This window comes from Musa acuminata, chromosome BXJ1-7 (assembly GCF_036884655.1).
Source record: "Musa acuminata AAA Group cultivar baxijiao chromosome BXJ1-7, Cavendish_Baxijiao_AAA, whole genome shotgun sequence".
Classification (NCBI taxonomy): Eukaryota; Viridiplantae; Streptophyta; class Magnoliopsida; order Zingiberales; family Musaceae; genus Musa; species Musa acuminata.
Window position 1 is genome coordinate 43509671 of NC_088333.1, and position 13944 is coordinate 43523614.

Genomic DNA, 13944 nt, shown 5'->3' on the forward strand with positions numbered 1-13944 from the left:
CTCGATGACCCGCGACTCCGGCCGGACCGTCCCTCATCCCAAACCGACTTCTTTTATCCGTGTCTTTAAATGGATCGAGAATCCTCACATATCATTACAAAAGAAGGGAAGAAGAGCGACAAGTTAAGCAAACTCCTGCTTGCTTTTGATTCGAGCTTTACCACGATCGCCGTCGGCGTTACCTTTCGCCCGCGATTCCGAGCAAAGACGGCCCCCGGAGGAGGCAATCGGGTCACAGTTTTTTGCTCTCGTGTCATCGGAGGCCATGAAGACGCGATGGGTTGGTGGAACGCCGCAGGGACCCGCCCACGCAAGCAGCCAACGGCTTTGGTCCCTAACGACGTCATATACACGAAGCACGGAACTGCGGCGGCAGGAGAGCGGCCCCGCTAGGGGACACGGTGGTGCAGCCGATGCGGTGTTCGGGGTCGAACACTGAAGCACCTTATTGTGGCCGAAGTTTCCGACACGGACGATATCCTTCGGTGGTAAAGGGAGGTGGTTGTCTGCGGGCTCCCAGCACATGCGGGCTCCAAGTCTCGTGAGATGTGTGAAGCCCACGTGGCATGTCCAACCCCGGGCGGGTACCGTGGAAGAGCAAGCATTGGCGAGAATCGTCATTCACGACGCACCAACGAACGATCATTTCCCGGCCGGCGGGGGGCGGTGCCAGTTGCTGCGGTCGAGATGGGGGCGGGTTCTCCTGTCTTGGCTAAGGCAGACAACAGGGCATCCTATGGTGCCACGTCGGAGGAAGCTCCACCCTTCCTTCATGTTTCCACAGTGGTGGTGGGCCCTTGCGAGGCGCACCTCCGTTTTTCTTGGGCTTTTCCCATCTGTTCCGTGCCCTATCTCTGACAGTCGTGAAAGGGCCCACCTCCGTGTGTCCTGGGATTTTACTACGTTTCCCGTGCCCTATCTCTCACAGCCGCACAATTCGAGAGAAAACTTCCCACTTTTATAAATCCCACCGGTACCATACCGCTCAAAACCTTCCCTCTCGACACGATATATCCTGACATCAGAACCGCTCCGCATCTCCATTTTTGTACATCAATCCGGCCTAAATGCTCCCTGTCGATCCAGAAGAGCAACCACTGAAGAACTTAAAGCTCGCAGACTAAGGAGGGCGTAGTATATTGGTTGTTCGTCGGAGGATTTCAGGAGGGGAATGGCGTACATGTGCGCGGAGAGCGGAAATCTAATGGCGATCGCGCAGCAGGTCGTCCAGCAGCAGCGCCAACAGCAACAGCAGCTGGCTGCCTCCGCCAACCCGTTTTCCACCAGCACCCAGTCGTGGGGCGCTTCGCACCATCACCAGCAGCACATGTCCGAGGCCGCCTTCGTCATCCCCGACGCCGAGGCCGCCTTCCTGGAGCCCTTCACCCTCGACCGCGCCGCTGGCTTCGAGGCGCCACCCGGGGGCAGCGGCCACCTTGACCAGGCTCCCTTCCGCCTCTGCGACTTCCACTCCTCTTCCGCCGCCGTGACCCCGGAGTTCGATACCGAAGAGTGGATGGAGAGTCTGATCGGTGAGTCTCCCGCTGACAACTGTGACCTCATGAGCGACCCGTGACAGGCCGCAGCGGGCGCCTCAGGCGCCCTCTTCGCGGACGTTTTCCCCTCTTGCTCCGCCGACATAAACCACCCCTTCCACCCGGCGTCCGCGTCGGGCATCAACTGCGTCCTCTTTTCCGAGCCCTCCGAGATCGCTCATCTTCCACCGATCCAGCACGACCACCAGTATACCGCCGTTGTTGCCCTAAACTCTCCGGGACTGGCATCGGAAACCCCGTCATTCGATCCGCCGGAACTAAACAAGGACCCTGGAGCTGCCGCATTCGCCTCCGTCCGAGATGAGGTGCCAGAGAGCAACACCTCATCGCCGCCTCTCTTGGAATCACTCCTCGACTGCGCGCGGCTCGCCGATGGCGACCCTGATCTCGCTGCCAAGTCCCTGATCCATGTCAGGGAGTCCGCCTCTGTGTTGGGCGATCCAACGGAACGCGTGGCCTTCTACTTCGCCGAAGCTCTCAACCGCCGCCTCCTTGGTGATCAGAAGGACCACTCGCATCCCTCCACCGTGGCGGTGCCGCTGTGCTCCACCTCCGCGTTCGATTCGTCACCGGAGGACTTCACCCTCTGCTACAAGGTCTTCAACGACGCATGCCCCTACTCCAAGTTCGCCCACCTCACAGCGAACCAGGCGATCGTCGAGGCCACCGAATCCGCGGCGCGTATCCACATTGTGGACTTTGGGATCATCCAGGGGATCCAGTGGGCGGCACTCCTCCAAGCTCTGGCAACCCGCCCCCGCGGGAAACCCTCCAGGGTCCGGGTCTCCGGCATCCCCGCGCCGATGCTGGGCGCCGCCCCCGCCGCCTCGCTTACCGCTACCGGAAACCGCCTGCGCGACTTTGCCGCGATCCTCGACCTGGACTTCGAGTTCGACCCCATCCTGACCCCGATCGCGGAGCTCACAGTGTCCTGCTTCAGGATCGACTCGGACGAGGTGGTGGTTGTCAACTTCATGCTCCAGCTCTACCACCTCCTCGCCGACTCACCCGAATCGGTGGAGCGCGTCCTCGGGATCGCAAAGTCGCTCGTCCCCCGCGTCGTGACGCTGGGGGAGTACGAGGCGAGCGTCAACCGGGGGCGCTTCGTGGAGCGATTCAAGGCGGCGCTGGCCTACTACGCGGCCGTGTTCGACTCGCTCGACCCAGCAATACGGCGCGACTCGGCCGAGCGAGCCCAGGTGGAGCGCCTCCTCTTAGGGCATCGGATCCTGGGGGCAGTGGGTGCGGGCGATGGGCCGAACCGACGGGAGCGGATGGAGGCCAAGGAGGAATGGAGGGCCGTGATGGAGCGGTCCGGTTTCGAGCCTTTGCCTGTCAGCAACTTCGCGGTCAGCCAAGCGAAGCTTCTCCTGTGGAATTACGACTTCAGCTACAAGTACGCCGTCTTAGATTCCGCTCCGGGCTTCCTCACCCTCGCGTGGGATGACCGCCCGCTTCTCACGGTTTCCTCATGGCGTTAGATCGTCTCTCGCTCTCTCTCTCATGTGCTGCCTTCGTTCGGCATATAAGAGCTTAGAGTAGTGAGTCGTCTAATTACCTGTTATGTTTGGTTGTTTATATGGTTTCACCCTACTTTTGGTGCTTGGTGTAGTATCATACTACACTGCTTTGGCTACATGGCTTAGCGGCTTCTCATATCTTGACAGGCTACCATCTGCATATTTTTGTCCCATGGCGATGGCTACAGATCGAAGAACGGAGAGCAGCTGCCAAAACCATACATCACGTAAGTGATTCGTTAAGATGGAAATTGGCTGTAGTTAGAGGACAGTCAACTACGCACATGGAGCAGCTGATGGAAGGGGCAGAGGGACGCACTATCTCAGCCCCAGCAGTCCATCTCGTCGCTTCCTCCAACGAGTAAGCTCAAGAGATAGAACAGAAGAGAAGGAGGTGACGATCGTTGGCAGGCAGACGAAAGGGAAAGAACGGGGCAGAGGAGAGAGAGAGTACCACCAGCACTGGCGTTGGTGTCCGGTGCGCTGCTCTCCGGGGAACGAAAGGACGGGTGCCCCTCCCGCTGCCCGTGCTTGTGGATTGAAGGCCGACGACTGGGCCGGATCGAGTTTTAGCCCTTCATTGGCCAGTTGGCTCATAGTGACCCACCGAAGCGGCAAACAAGTGCAAGTGAAGACTTCATACATAGGACTGCGTTCAAGAGTTGAACGCCCATCGATGACGTCTCGATCAATCCGATTTTATCTAATTTTATTTATATAAAAATTATATAAAATTGAAAAGATTTTGGATATCCGATCCAATATTAAATTTCAAAAAATCAATGATTAATCCCTCTGACACTCTAGTCGGTCTCGAAATAAAAAGGAGTAAAACAATAACCTACTTCAATTATCATGTGATGAATATTTCTCCTATCAATCAGTAAATATATTTTTTTAATAAATCAAAATATATTATTATTATATTCTTTGATATAACATTCACATATATATATATATATATATATATATATATACAGAATAATACTATATATATATTTTTATATTAATATTTTTTTAACTTTATTTAGTAAAAAACAAGGGCGATTACTAATCTTATTATGATACTACCTACCGATTTTAATTGCACTATGGTGCATAAAAACAAATGGGGGGTTTTTGACATAGCTAACAGTTATATATTCAAAACTTTTGTTATTATTTTGTTAAATATTTAATATAATTTAAAATCTATAAAAGTAAACAGTTAATGATTTGATCGAATTTATTTTAACTCTATATAGTTTTATGATATATCTATCTCGACCACATGCTTTTCATTAAGAGGCTTGTAGAACGATGAGAGAAGGAGATGAGATTCGATTATCTCATTCGATGATCAAGTTAAATTGACTTATATTAGAGGAGCAAGCTCGTACCGAAAATGCAAAAAGAAAGGACAAAGATGAAGTGTAGAGGAGAAAACTTATTAAGTAGGTTGATGTCTCTTTCTTTTCCTTATTGCGTGTGGAGAAATCTTCTTCAAGTGTAGGAGAGGAGAGCAAGAGATATATATCTTCTTCTTCTTCTTTTTTTCTATATTCATATCTTCTTTTACGTGTGTTAATAAACTTCTTTTGAAAGTCTAAATAGGCGTGCTATCAAAATTATGATGCATAGTTAGCAAACATCTTTGTTAATTTGTTTGACGTCAAAGGATATAAAGATTAAGTGGTTATGTAACATAGGATGTCTAGCATCCCTTAGTATAAATAGATAAATTATCATTTAAATTATAATTTTTTTAGAAATACGAAGATCATCGATATCTACAAGTATTGTGTCATTTTTATATCATATAATTTTTGATAAAAAACAGTAAAGATACTTGGAAATCAACCAACTAAGTGTATCAATGATGATAAAAATTGCTTCTTAGTCCGATTAGATAATCGAGCCGTTTGGTTAATTTGATGAGTCAATTTTAATTATTATTTTATTTATTAAAATATATTAAAAGAGGTATAATTTATAAATATTATTTAAGTTATTATAAATTGAACAATATCAAATTAAGATTTTAAATAGTAGATGAATTATGATCAGTCCATTTTAATTTTTTTTTCATTCAATAAAATTTATTATATTCGGACATAAGATATTGGTCATCATTTATCTAACACATAAAATTTCTTTCGGAAGAGGTTAAATATTTTTAATTGAGTTTAGGACCGGATTATTAACGGTTCGAATGGGGTGACCGAGGCTTACGGTCACCCAAGTTGAACGGAACGATTCAAAGTTGACACCTCCTCGAGAGCCGCCGAGTCTTGCTTCGTGACTTCGGTGAACCTTTGTTTTGCAGGTGGAGATAACGTCCGTAGATGAGCGGCCACCACGACGCCAAGCAACACGATAATCCCGCTGATTCGACGTGTGACGCGGGAGGTTGATCACCGTATCGCTCCCATCACAACCACTGGAAGTCGGAAGCGCCAGCGACACGGGACACTTTATTGGTTCGTTTTGGTCGGTTTGTTGCGACCCCCGCACTCGATCCTGATGGACGAATTGCGTAAGCGCTTACGCCATGGCGAGATGTGGACACGCGAAAGAGTTGGTTCGCAAACGCAACCATGACAGCGATGCATTCCTAACTTCGGTGCGCCTTAGCTGGCACGACGAGTTATTCCACGCCACGTGGTTGGATCCGCATCCGTCGCCGAAGCACCGCTTTGATCCAACCGTCCGTCTCCTCTTCGTCGTCCATAAATATAGGACTCCATCGCTCTTCTCGTCATTCTAGGGTTGCGTCGCCGCCTGTCCTACTATTGGTTCTCGTTACCCCTTGGGTTTCCGTCCCAATCTTTTGTGTCCGATCTGATGGTTGAGCCACTCTGTTCGCCGATACACGGCCGATCTGATGTTTCGGCGACACCGATCATCGATCATGCCCGATTTGATTATTTGGAGGTTTCCGTCTTCGATACATGGCCATATGATGTTTCGGCGGCTTTGGTAGCCGATCTATGATTTTGAAGTGGTAACTGGTTAGTTTGCCTTATATATATTTTTTTTCTTCTTGTTCTGTTCCTCGATCTATCGGAGTTTTCTTCCCTCTATTCTATCTGTGTTGGAGAATAAATTTATGGTTCTAGTAACATATATTTTTCCGATTCTGTTGTTATTTTTGTTGGTTGTATTCTTGACGATCTGGTAAAACCTACATCGAACTGCTGATTTTGTGTTTCTTTAATCCCTGTACTTTCCTACGTCAACTTTCAATTTTACGTCTCTACAGGTATAAATTTTTGCAGCCGATTGCAGGATGCTGGGGTTCGTGCAGAGCTTCGGGGTTCGTGAATGGAGCGGCAGCAGCTTATGATCGTGTATCTCGTTCCAGCTGGAGTTCTTTCATGCCCTAATTGGACCTTGTTTTTTACGCGGCGCATCGGGAGACGAAGATATATGTTTCAGACGAGGTTGTTGGTGGACGGATCCTCATCATGTCTCTCGTTTTAAGTACTTAGAACTAGAGATGTTAATATGGGGTTCTTTCTGATGTAGAGCATCTGCAAAGCCGGAAATCTCCATCGAGGGTAAGGTAAATTAGGGACATGTTCAGTCCATCTATTCTTTTGTCACACCGACCTTTGCCATGTTGGGTGCGCTCGCATGGCAGGTCAAAGAAACATAATAAAAAAAGAAGTTTTTTGTGTTCTTGGGGAGATCGCATGGGGTGATTTTAGAACCCCGGGTTCTCCCCACGGTGTGTATTTTGTTCCCCTCCATCTACTCCGCCCTTCAGATTTCTTGCACGGTCTCCTCGGGACAATTCCATGACCTACCTGATCAGTACCTTCTACAATCATGATCCACCAATATTCGTGGCAATTCGGAAGCATAGTGAACATACCGAGGCACATCTACGGGAATCGTCTGCATCATATTAAGGTACTATTTTCTTACACGATGTGGTCACTCCGAAGCCATCCTCTCTGCCAGTTGCAAGGTATGATTTACTTCGAGTTAGCGTTCGAACGACTTATGCAATATCTATAATAATCCTGGTTTACCCATCTATCAGTTAGCGTTCGAACGAGTTAGCGTTCGAACGACTTATGAAAATAATGCCGTATCTATCAGTTAGTGATTATTGATCTTTCACCAAGACTGTTTAGTCAATATCCATAATAATCCTGGTTTACCCAGTGTTGTCTCCACCCGGTTTATAGTACCGCTTTCGATCTCGTTACATTTAAGTATTAAGCATTTATTTATGCGTTCTTGTCTCGAATACCAAGGTGTTATGGATCTTTGTGCAATTGTTGTGGTATATTGTCCGCTATGTCTTTGTATTTCAATTTAGATGTTTTACTTGTTTGTTCATGATGTAACTTGTCAAGCAAAGGACCCTATCTAGGCAATGTCGTTATGCCTCGGAACTGTGTGATTGCTTGTTGTATGTGAGATATTTTGTATCTTTGTTCATAATGTTTCCTAGGATTGATTCGTCGTCGGCCTCTCGTGATGGTCTTGAGATTTGCGGATTCAGCTGCTGTGAAGACTTGTGGCGGTAGAAGACTGCTGGTATTCGCTTCGATGATTAGCTGCTTCAGTGTGTACCTTGGTCGCTCAGTTTATCTTGAGCCTGGAACCTATCTTCCGGATTCTGCCTTCTCGTTCTGTGCTGCTGCAGTTCGCCACTTGCTTGAGATTTCAACGGCTTGAGATTTCGACGTGGCAGCTCGTACACTGCTGTAAAATGGTTTGTTCAACTAATTTATTTCTTTCCTGCATATCAAGCTTCATGTTAGCTAACATTTGATCGCAGAGTCAGTTGGGAGGTTGTACGCCTAAATTTGTGTGCTCTTAAGAGATTTAATGGTATGGCATGTGGTGATTATGCATTCTCGTCATATTCGTTTATTCGCTCGCTATTTGTCTAATGTAGCCTTATTTTCTGTAAATGGTTGACGGTCATTCATTTTATTGTCGTTAACATCGGTTTTACTCTCAATGTTTGCATTTGCTGTAGCTTAATTTATTTTTCCTTTTTTTTTCGCCAGGTTGTATCGACGGTGAATCTGTGTTAATTAATTGCCATTAACACTGTTATGAAGATGTGCTGTTGTATATCAACGGCAGTTGTGTTAAGTCTTTGTTTACTGGAGAATATTAACGTGGGCGTCTCCATGTTATAAGTCTCCTCCAAAGTAGTTCAATGGCATATGGGAGTTATTATTGTGTGAGTTATGGGAATTTGATCCAATTTTAAAAGTGTTTGTTATTGGAATCAACAGAAATTATATTCTTTTAATTTTATCGGCTTCTGTCAGAAATTTTGTTAAATATTTTTATTGCATTTTAAGTTGTGACGTTGTACTCGTTTTGGTTGATGTCATATATTCTCTCTTTTTTAAACGTAACAATTATGTGAGTTGTCCATTGTAACCTCGGCCTGTCTGGTAGAGTTATTGAGGTTTAAACGAGATAAAAATTGATAAGTCATTAGGCGATTTGTGGTTAAATTGATAAGTCATTAGGCGATTTGTAGTCTGTTGAAGTTTTGCAGTGACATGTCCGTTTACTTCGCATTTGTGAATCGGGTACTAGTGGTTCTTAAACCGCCCCCTACGGTCCGATGGCTGTTCTATTCAACCCCGAATCTTGTTTCTACCTTGGGGCCAAGGCTCGAACCGTTGGTTAGGTTGCAAGTGAATCCTTTTTTTTTTTTTTTTTCTAGATTTCTAGAGCCGGGTGAGTTTGTGTTTTATTCATTTTGTCGTTTGGAAACCACATGATGGTGGAGTGCTGCATATGGATCTTTAAGCTCAAAATGGCAGAGCGCTCAGTCGTTTGTGTTTCAAATGGCTTGAGAGGGTGGTGGTTCGAATCCATCAAGATCTACTTCATTAGTGTACTTTTTGGTGCTGCCTGTACTTGTGTCATGGTCGTTGGGCTGTCGAGGCTGTGTTGGATGTTCAAATCTGGGCCCTATTTATTGGAAAATGTAGTTTTTAATGGTGTAAAAAATATCATCTGTATACTTAATATAGTAAAATTGTTTTCTTATAATTATGAAAGATGATAAAAGTTGTTGGAACTCAATTAGGAAACATAGTATTTTCTTTCATTCCTGTAGGAAGACTTAAATTACGAAGAATTATACATTTTTATGATAAATATACATCAATTGAATTTATTTGTTTTTAGGGTTGAATTGATTATTCGTTTTTATGACTATGCTTGAGACACTAGTGAGAAGGAAATAAATAAAAGAATATTATATTTTCGATAAAATTAAAGTTACAAATGAGCAAAGTAAGCTATCAGATAAAAATTAAATGGAGTTCAAAATTTATTTACATTATGTAAATTAAATGTATAGTTGACATGTTGATTACAAGCTGGAGAAATGAAAAATTAAATTTGATGGTGCCAATGTGGAGAAATAAAAAAATTAAATAGGAGGAGGAGGTGATCGTGAAGGAGCTTTCTATTGGTAATCTTTAATTATTTATAAAATTTCAAAAAATTAATATTTCGAAAATTTCTATAAGTAAATGGAAGTAAATATTTTTTTTCATCTCTTTCCAGTGACAAGCGGCGGCCAACGACAATTGATGGGTGAGCAACGAGTGGCATCGAGCGACGTCTTTCCCTTCAACGAGCAGTGTCGTCGTGAACGGTCACAAACTATGGCATAGAGCGACAATGAACGATGGAAAATTTTAATATTTCAAAGATATTCCAAGGTAAATGTAAGTATTTTTTTTGTTTATCCTTTTATTTTCTTTTGATAAGCAGTGTCGTTGAGCTGGATGTCGTTGGATGTTGAGGTCGATCGGGCCCTCACAACAGCGTGCTGATCAACATTCCTTAGCGTGCTAATTCGGGCGTTATGTATGTCGTGCTGCGTCTCTCCTTCTTCGGGGTGATTGGTCGTGTTTTCCTACAAAAATGGTCGTGTTTTCCTGCAAAAATGGTCTCGTCGGGTGTCGTGCTGCGTCTCTCCTTCTTCGGGGTGTTTTGGCAGTGTTTTCCTACAAAAATGGCCTCATCGGGATCACCCGACGAGGCCCCTCCGACGAGCAAATCAGTTGAGTGATCAATTGATCTTTCTCCTGGATCAAGTCGGGGGTATTTATACCTGCGTGCGGGAATTGGTCGAGTCCAGCATGGTCGTTGACTCTGGGGTCGGAACAACCTCTCTGACGAGGTGGCGTCTTTAGGGGTGTTTGAGCTTGACGGCATCACCCCCAGCCCTTGGGGTGGTCAGGTCGCACAGTCGCACCATTTGAGCTTGACGTGGCATGCACCCCGTGGTTCTGGAGGTGTACGGTGTTGCGTTGGTTTGTAGCGTTTGCCGGTAGTTCACATAGGGCCAAAATACGCCCTATCACTTCGCCCCCCCCCCCCTCCGAGGCGTGCCGACGGTTCGCTGACGATCCGAGAGGCATGCCTGGGTTTAAGGGATATGACAGCGGTGGGCTTTTTGTGGGAGGAACGAATTGATTTGTCGGGGGTAATTTAGGGGGGGCGGTGCCCAGTGATCTGGGCAAGACTGACCTTTTCGGTCGAACGGTATAGGCTTGTCGAGGCGAAACCGAAGCGTCAAACCCAGTGAGGTGAGACCTACGCGGCGAGGCTGGATTGACTCGTCGGGGGGCGTTTTAGAGGGGCGGTGTCCGGTGCTTTGAGCAGGATTGACTCTGTCGATCGAATGGTAGGTGTCTATCAAGGCGAAACCGAAGCGTCGAAACCAACGAGGCAACACCTGCGCGGCGAAGTTGGATTGACTCGTTCGGGGGTGTTTTAGAGGGGCGGTGCCCTGTGCTTCGGGCAGGATTGACTCTGTCGATTGAACGGTAGGGGCTTGTCGAGGAGAAACCGAAGCGTCGAAACCGGCGAGGCGAGACCTACGCGGCGTACATAGCGCTCGGATCAGCACACCAAGGAACGCTGATCAGTACCCTGTCGTGAGGGCCCGGTCAACCTCGGCATCGAGCTCAAGTGGCAGAAGTCTCCCGACATTGACACGTGGACTAGGCCGTGTTGACTCATCAGCTACGACACATTTGTTCACTAACATTTTGGCGCTAGAAAGAGGGTCATGTCGTATGAGCATCCCGCAGGAGCTCTCCTCGAGGGAGAACTACCGGTCGGTCACCCTTCTGTCGGGCCCAGAGATCAGCCCCTCCCCGTCCTTCGAGATGGGGGGATCCCGACCTCGATGCTAAATCGCTACTGACACCCGTTCAACGACCCAGACTTACCACGTGACCCTCGGCCGTGTCGCCTGAGGCGTTTTTCAGCCTGATCAAGCAAGTACAAGCGATGGTAGGGATGATGCAGATGCTCGTCCCGCTTATTCCCGCTAGTAGCTCCCTCGATTGACCCGACCCGACAGAGGCTGAGCATGGAGCAGGTCGGACGGGAGAAGCCCGAGACCAAACGACGGACCCGAGAGGTATGCCCGAGTAGAGCATACCCGCACCCTTGCCGAGTCGCACTACCCCACTTCGAGCATGACATTGTATCATCCGACTCGGCGGACGACTCGCTTAGGGCCCAATTGTCCCGGGTCAACCAACGTCTGGACGCGTTCCAGCGTGAGTTTCGAAAATCACGAGACGAATCCGACGAAAGCGGCTCAGGCGGGTCTCCTTTCACTTGGGAAGTATAGGACAAGCCAGTACCTCTCAACTTCAGGCTGTCGACATTGGACATATACGACGGCAGCTCCAATTCCATGGAGCACGTCTCCGCATTCCGAGCTTAGATGGCACCTCCGATGCATTGATGTGCCAGGCATTTCCGACCACTCTAAGGGGACCGACACGAGCATGGTTCAGCCGGTTAGGCCAATCCTCAATCTCATCTTTCGACCAACTCGCTGGGGAGTGTGAGCAGAACTTTTCTCGCCAGCGTGCGACCTAGGCCTTCCATGGCCACCTTGCTCGCGCTATCCCAGCACGAAGACGAGTCGCTCTCTCAGTTCGTGGCATGCTTTGCCACTAAGATCTGGGGATTCTTGGACGCTCACCCCTCTCGTATCATGCAAGCATTTCTGATGGGCATGAAGCTTTCAAGGTTCTTCTGGTCACTGATCGAGAGGTTGCCAGTAGCCATCCTCAAGATGCTCCAGCGCGTTGACCAGTACATCGCCACCGAAGCTCTGGTGGCGGAAAAGCGCATGAATAGCAAGAGGCCAAGGGCGGGAAAATCCCGGGGAACAACTTCAGCAGCCCGGGTGCAACCCCACCAGAGGCCCGACTGAAAAAAGCTACTGCTCCCGAGGCCTCTGCCTCTCCCTCTACGCATATTCCACCGGGACTACGGCCATGACACGGAAGATTGCCATGACATCCAGAATCAAAGCGAGGACTTCATCCGAAAGGGTCACCTCGGGCACTATCTCGAGGAACCCCGGAAAGCAACTCCACATCCCAGGGGACCCATCAAAAGATGCCTCATCATCCAAAATCTCCTAGTAAAAATCCACTCGCGATAAGAGGTCCACAAGCTCTCCAGATTGGTTCCCGACCTACGGCTCGCCGGCCCAAACCTGCGGCTCGTTGGCCCAACTCTTGCCCGAGCCTCTCCAGATCGGTTCCGAACCTATGGCTCGCCGGCCAAGACCTACGGCTCGCCAGCCCAGCTCTTTCCCGAGCCTCTCCAGATCGGTTCCCGACCTATGGCTCGCTGGCCCAACTCTTGCCCGAGCCTCTCCAAATCGGTTCTCGACCTATGGCTCGTCGGCCCAGCTCTAGCCCGAGCCTCTCCAAATCGCTCCCAACTGGTGACCCGTCCGTGCCCCAAGCTCGATTCTTGCCCGAGTCGCTCTAGATCGTTTCCGATGGGCGACCCGTCAGCACTCAATTCGGAGCCGAGCTCACACCTCGGTCCCTAGATTCAATTCAAAGCCGAGCTCACAACTCGGTTCCCAGATTTAATTCAGAGCTGAGCTCACACCTCGATCCTCATATTCTATTCGGAGTCGAGGTCACAACTCGGTCCTCAGATTCAATTTGGAGCTGAGCTCACACCTTGGTCCCCAGACTCAATTCGGAGTCGAGCTCACAACTCGGTCCCCAAATTCTATTTAGAGCCGAGCTCACACCTCGGTCCCCAGATTAAATTCGGAGCCGAGCTCACAACTCGGTCCCCATATTCTATTCGGAGCCGAGCTCACAACTCGGTCCCCAGATTCAATTCGGAGACGAGCTCACACCTTGGTCCCCATACTCAATTCGGAGCCGAGCTCACAACTCGATCCCCATATTCTATTCAGGGTCGAGCTCACACCTCGGTCCCTAGATTCAATTCGGAGCCAAGCTCACAACTCGGTCCCCATATTCAATTCGGAGCCGAGCTCACACCTTGGTCCCCAGACTCAATTCCGAGCCAAGCTCATAAACTCGGCCCCCAGACTTGAATCGGAACCGAACTTATTCGGTCCCCACGTCCGATTCAAAGCCAAATATACCAACTCGGCCCCCAAATCTAGCTCTCATCTGAGTCACGCTAAATCGCTCTCGGTTTATGACCCGTCGACACCGAAACCGGAACCGAGCTTAATTGCTTGGCCCCCAGGTTCATTTTCTGCCCGGGTCGATCCAGTTCGCTCCCAACAAGCGACCTGCCAGCGTCGAAACCTGAGCACGAGTATAAACAACTCGGCCCACAAGTCTGGATCCGATGCCCGAGTCACATCTCAGCTCGATCCAATGCCCGAGCCACGCCTCGCGGCCAATCTAATGCCCGAGTCACATCTCGGCCCGATCCAACGCCCGAGCCACGCCTCGCGGCCAATCAAATACCCGAGTCGCATCTCTGCCCGAGCCACACCTCGTGGCCAATCTAATGCCCGAGTCACATCTCGGCCCGATCCAACGCCCGAGCCACGCCTCGCGGCCAATCAA

The 13944-nt window shown here is 48.7% G+C and overlaps 1 long non-coding RNA gene and 1 pseudogene across 4 annotated transcripts; both read left to right on the plus strand.

Moving 5' to 3' along the window:
* The first annotated feature begins 981 nt into the window (after positions 1 to 981).
* On the plus strand, positions 982 to 3826 carry LOC103974764 (SCARECROW-LIKE protein 7-like; annotated as a pseudogene).
* Positions 3827 to 5798: 1972 nt separating this feature from the next.
* LOC103974763 (uncharacterized) lies at positions 5799 to 9779 on the plus strand. 4 transcript variants are annotated; one of them, XR_010515312.1, is made up of 4 exons: positions 5799 to 6066; positions 6318 to 7903; positions 8086 to 9521; positions 9617 to 9779. It is a non-coding gene; the product is annotated as an uncharacterized LOC103974763 (long non-coding RNA). The 4 variants fall into 4 exon arrangements; XR_010515314.1 differs by having other exon boundaries at positions 6318 to 6498; positions 6584 to 9521; XR_010515311.1 differs by having other exon boundaries at positions 6318 to 9521.
* The last annotated feature ends 4165 nt before the right edge of the window (positions 9780 to 13944 follow it).